This window comes from Tamandua tetradactyla, chromosome 11 (assembly GCF_023851605.1).
Source record: "Tamandua tetradactyla isolate mTamTet1 chromosome 11, mTamTet1.pri, whole genome shotgun sequence".
Classification (NCBI taxonomy): domain Eukaryota; kingdom Metazoa; phylum Chordata; class Mammalia; order Pilosa; family Myrmecophagidae; genus Tamandua; species Tamandua tetradactyla.
Genome location: NC_135337.1, coordinates 36,880,982 through 36,886,927, shown reverse-complemented (window position 1 = coordinate 36,886,927; position 5,946 = coordinate 36,880,982). Strand labels below are relative to the sequence as shown.

The 5,946-nt window shown below is 39.4% G+C and overlaps 1 pseudogene; it reads left to right on the top strand.

The window, feature by feature from the left end:
- Nucleotides 1-4,832: 4,832 nt before the first annotated feature.
- Nucleotides 4,833-5,573, top strand: LOC143649107 (large ribosomal subunit protein uL30-like 1 pseudogene; annotated as a pseudogene).
- Nucleotides 5,574-5,946: the final 373 nt, after the last annotated feature.

The window sequence follows — 5,946 nt, the reverse complement described above, 5'->3', positions numbered from 1 at the left end:
CGCAGAAATACAGTTATTTGCTACCTTCTTGATTCAAAAGTAAACCGAAGCCACATTTCATTCAAAGTGCTCATGGCAGAGGGATCTTGGGAAGCAATTTCCAACCCTATGATTTCAGAATCTATTAAACCTCTTGTTCTTATAATTATCTTCACATTTTCTCCATTACTTTACATAGATAGCTGAATAAAGAAGCTGCGATTTTGATTACAGGATTGTTTTAATCTCATTACTTCCTCATATTCACTTTTTCTTTTTAATTTCTAATTTGAAACATATTGAAATAATAAAAAATATTTCAATGATTCTAACACTAATTATTTGACAGGTCTAAGATCCTAATCTCTCAAACATCTTACTTATTCCAATGAAGCACATACAATTTTAAGCATTAAGATAAAAATTAATTTTGATTTGTTCTGTAAATGAAGAACATTATATTTAATTTGCTAACACATCATTCTACTCAAACTGAATTTGAAGGGAAGAAATGGTATACTGTTGAAAACCTAAATCAAAGTTGCTTACTGTTTTGTTGCAAAGATAAGCCTGACTTATTTCATTCAAAATACACTTATTCTATAAACTACAAGATAGGTGGGTTCAGCAGTCACACATAACTCTGATCCAGGCACTGTAGCAGGTTCTTGGCATACAGAGATGGAGGAGACTTTGGCTTTAAGGTGCTCACAATGTAGTACCATCCAGCATGGGTAGCACTAAGAAGCACATGATGACATGCTGTCAAGGCATTAGAAGCAGCAACGATTCCTTCCCATCGAGTTAACCACAGAGGAGGATTTCATAGAGGTGGTGGTTAAGTAGGATGAGAAGCAATTCAGACAAGCATAAATAGAGGTATATTTTAAGTGAGCTCTTTCACTATTAAAATTCCCTTTGATGATCATTTTTCCTCCATACAGATATACAGTTCCCTTCAAATTTAGTAGTAGTACATAAACAGTGTTTACAGGGAAAACTTTCACAAGGGGAAACATATGGACCAAGCAAATTTCTGCTTTCCTCAACTTTCCCCTCAACACCTGCCTCTTTTAGCAAAAAAAAAAAGTTCTGACTTTAGCTATAATATATAATATAGATATATATGATTTTGCTTCAATTCACAGTCTTAATTTTCTGTTTTATAAATTCAGACTATTGTGTGTGTGTGTGAACATATAGACATATGTGTGTGTATGTGCATATTGGGGATTAATCATGTCCCCCACAAAAGACCTGTTCAGGTCTTAATCTGCATTCCTGTGGATGTGAACTTACATGGAAATAAGACTTTTGAAGATGCTATTATTATTTAAGGTGTCAACTCATTTGTGAATAGGATAGTCAAAGACTCTATATAGATGAGGTCAAATTAAATCAGGGTTGATCTTAGTCCATATAAGTGGAGACCTTAAGCAAAAGAAATTCAGACAACTCAGTCAGTAGAAGCAAGAAGACAGAAGTCAGCAAAAATCAGAGGAAGAGACACAAAGATAGGGTGAGATGGCCAGGTGAGGGAGGATTGCCAGGATGCTACAAACTCCAGAAGAAAGCAAGTCCTGCCAAAACCTTGATGTTGGACTTTTAGCTTCCCAAAGTGAGACACAATAAATTCCTGTTTCTTTAGCCAACTTATTGTGTAGTATGGGAAGTTCTGACAAACGAAGACAATGTGGGCATGCGTGTGTATATGTGTGTGCGTATACACTTCTGTGGGTTGAACTGTTTCCTCAAAAAGATACATCCAAGTTCTAACCCCCAGTCGCATGAATCCTAGAACGTGACCCTATATAGAAATGAGATGTCTGAAGACGTGATTAGTTAAGATGAGGCTAAATGGGTCAGGTGTGCCCTAATCCAATATGATTGGTGTCCTAATTAGAAGGGAAAAATTGGACATAGCTAGACATAGGGAAGAAGGCCATGTGAAGAAATAGGCAGATGCATCTGCAAGCCACAGGATGTCCAGTACAGCCCACTGCAGTGGTCTGAAGTTGGATGTACCACAGATAATCATGTTCTGAAACTTAGTCCACGTCCATGGATGTGAACACATTGTACGTAGGATCTTCTGATAAGGCTAACTTCGGTTAAGGTGTGAGCCTCCTCACTCAGGATGGGATGTAATCCAATTACTAAATCCTTTATAAATGCAATGAATATAAAAAGAAAAAGAAACTGAAAGCAATGAAACGGGAAAGGAAAGAAAAGACCAGCAGACACCACCATGTGTCTTTCCCTTGTGGCAGAGTAGCCAAGGATTACCAGCAATTGATCTTCAGGAAGAATGTACTGCCTTGACGATGCCTTGATTTGGACAATTATATGTAAGATAATAACTTTCCAATATTTAAAGCCAACCCATTTCATGATATTTGCCTTAAGCAGTCTCAGAAACCAAAATACCTGCAACACCAAAAGCTGGAAAAGTCAAGAGAGGATCCTCCCCTATAGGTTTCAGATAGAGCATGGTCCAGCTGATACCTTGTCTTTCAGCTTCTAGATTTTAGAGTCATGAGACAGTAAATATGTGTTGTTTTAAGCCTTCCAGTTTTACATGCTTTTTGCAGCATCTTTAGGAAACTAAAACACCCACCTCTTGAAATTTATGTATTATTTATTATTTTTATATATTGAGAGCTAACCATGCACACAAACTTTGAAGTTCAGGCCTTGAAATAAGAACAAATGAATCTCCATCACACAATTTTGAATTTCCAGCACTTCAATCAGAGAATGTGTATATAAGGACAACAATGAGGTCAAGTATAATTGGAGCACACATTATCCTTCACACTTACAAGGAGAGTGACTTGCTAAGGCTGCCACATTTCACAGTTGAAATTATTCTGTGAAGTTTCAGATTTGGATTTTAGCTATTCTTTCTTTTTTTCATGAATTCTTCTGCATGGGCATTATTTTTAAAATACATTCATGATCTATACAAGCCTTTACAACAGCTTTGTGTTTTTTTTTCTTTTGTCTTTTTTTTAACTTTGAAATCTACCAATGCTCACAATCATTCGGTTGGCCATGAAGTTCTTTTCTTATTCTAAGAAAGAAATGTAAATGTAGTTCCTTTTGATTTTTTTTTTTTTTTTTTTTTTTTGCATGGGCAGGCACCAGGAATCGAACCTGGGTCCCAGCATGGCAGGGGAGAATTCTGCCTTCTGAGCCACCATGGTCCACCCAACAAAGTTATCTTTTTTTTTTTTTCATGGGCAGGCGCCAGGAATCGAACCTAGGTCTCTGGCGTGGCAGGCAAGAACTCTGTCTGGTGAGCCACTGTGGCCTACCCTCCTTTTGAATTTATCACATATAAATTCTGCTATTTGGGGTGGGGGTGGGGAGAGGCAACGAGAAGAGAAGGGCAAGTTTTCTTTATTCATTTCTGTAAAATCCTCACACAAAAAATGTAAAGGTGGTCAATGGGTAAAGTACAAAAGGTTTTTAAAACTTTCTTCAGATTGACAAAACAGTTTCTTTCCAGTTTATATCCTATTGACCTACCTCCAAATCTTCTAAATCAAGCCACATATTTTCTATATGATCAGAAACACCCCCATACACATACATACACCTGATTTATCTTAAGAAATGATATAGAAAACCAAGTAGTAATGACAAATAAGGAATTTTATATATCAAGGAGAAAAAACAAACTCTTCAAGAGTTTGATTGTAGCAACTTTCTTAAGAGAGAGAACTGCCTCTGGCAAAACGCTATGTCTTCTGGCTTTGGCTAGTTCTTAGAACATACCCTTTTTGGACCAGGAGTGAGGGAAAGTGATAACTAAACCACCTCTATAATTTGAAAAGAATTTTGGAGGGAAGAACAAGTAAGTTTGGTGAAGAGTTTGAAAGTATAAAGGCAAGGTGTCTTTGACATAGTAGGGGCTGAAACTGTATTAAGAAAACACACAGACATTTTCTAGAGAAGGTAATGACTGAGGCTTTAGAAGAAAGTCACCTAATTTTCTTTTCTATGTTGTGGGCTGTCCCATGCTTTGATTTAATCACGGGTAACCATCTCATGCTCCCACCCCTCATCCGTTGACTCCAAACCCTCAGTAAAATCTACTAAATCACAGCCTTCAGTAGGTGACATTTTGGGTAGTGAAGAGATGACATCAGTATCCAATGGTGGGGTGCGGCATGAAAAACGAAGTCTGTATCAGACACTACTTGCAAGAGCAATCACTGAGGAGGACTTAGCAGAAGCTGGTACTCGATAGGGGAAAGTTGATTCCCTGACCCCAATATTATCCTGGGATGTGGGGAGAGAAGGATGACTTTCCCATCACTAGTGGGCAAGGAGAAGATAACCTTGCAAACTGGCAACTAGGAAATATTCAAGTTTGACTCATGCATTACATTTCTCACTGCTCTTACTTACGGTGGTGTACTGAAGCCTGCACTTGGAATGCAAAAGAGAGAAAAAAAAAAGAGGAGAAGGTTAAAGAAAAGAAAAAGAAGAATCTATGTGGGGGAACAGTATTCTCATCCCTGCATTGATTTAATCCCTGATTTTTTGATAAATTCTCTAAAATCAAAAGCTCATTACATCATCTAATATTATTTTCCAGATCTAACGCAGATGGCTTCGCATGGTCCAGTTGTTGTTGTTGTTGTTTTGGTTTGTTTTCTTTTTATTAGAGAAGTAGGTTTGCAGAAAAAAATCATACATAAAGTACGGCAGTCCCATATGCCACCCTATTATTATATTATTACAACCTCGCTTTAGAGAATATACGTCTCTATGGTCAAGTAAATGGTACAGCGCTTCTTCTCGCCCCAAGTAGGGAGCGTGCACAGGAGGAGAAGGGCTCCACCGGGAAGATGGCGGAGGAAGAGCTGAGAAAAAAGATCCTTTTGGTACCAGAAAATCTCCAGAAAAAGAGGAAGGCTTATCAGACCCTCAAAGCCACCCGGGCAAAGCAGGCACTTTTGGAAAAGAAGCAGAGGAAAGGGAAACGGTTTAAGCTTCAGCGACTGCAATCGGTCTTAACTGATTCTCAGCGGCGACAACGCAACAAGATGCTCCTCGAACGGTCCGAAGTGAAACCTTACGGCTTGGAAATGCCAGATGAACATTCCTCGGCCTTTGTAATATGCACCCACAGGATCAGTGGGATAGGTTTACAGATGCGGAGGGCCATTGAAAGACTTCGCTTGAGGAACATTTTCAGTGGTGTATTTGTGAAAGTGACCCCCCTCCCCAATCCTCAAAATGCTGCCTACAGTGGAACCTTATGTGGCCTGGGGATTTCCAAATCTGGAGTTTGTCCAGGAGCTCATCCCGAAACGTGGACAAGCCAGGGTCAAGAATGCGAAAATCCAGTTGACAGACTACAGAGTAATTGAGGAGCATCTAGGGAGGTCTGGTGTCATTTTCTTGGAAGATTTTCATTCATGAAGGATTTCGAGAGGATCTCCCAGTTCTTGTGCCTGTTGGCAGCCCATCCTGCTCCTGAGAATAAAGTGGGCTTTTTCAAGGAGATGGGGTCACCTGGTTATTGGGGCAAAAGTATCAATCAGCTCATCTGACAGCTGCCCTTGACCCAGAATCTCTGAAAGCACATTGCATTGAAGGCCTGTGTTTGTCTTCTGAGTTAGGAAGTATCTTTAAAGAAGATTATGTTCTGCTCTCTTTTCACAAACTGGAGGGGAAGGATCAGGCAAGAGACAGTGTATGATGTTCATGGCAGGCATCTCTCATAGCTCAGCCTGGTTCCAAGAGGAAGTTCCAGTGTATTTTTCCGCATGGCCACTACCTCTTCTGAAATCTACAAAGGACATGTAATTGTAATGAAAGAGGGAGTTCTGCTTTCACATTATCCTGGGATTTAATGTAGGTGAATACCAAGCATACCAGGCTCCCGACACCCTGCGACAGTGGACCAAGCCCAGGCATACATGAACCCTGGGGTTCATTCCTAGGGCCTTA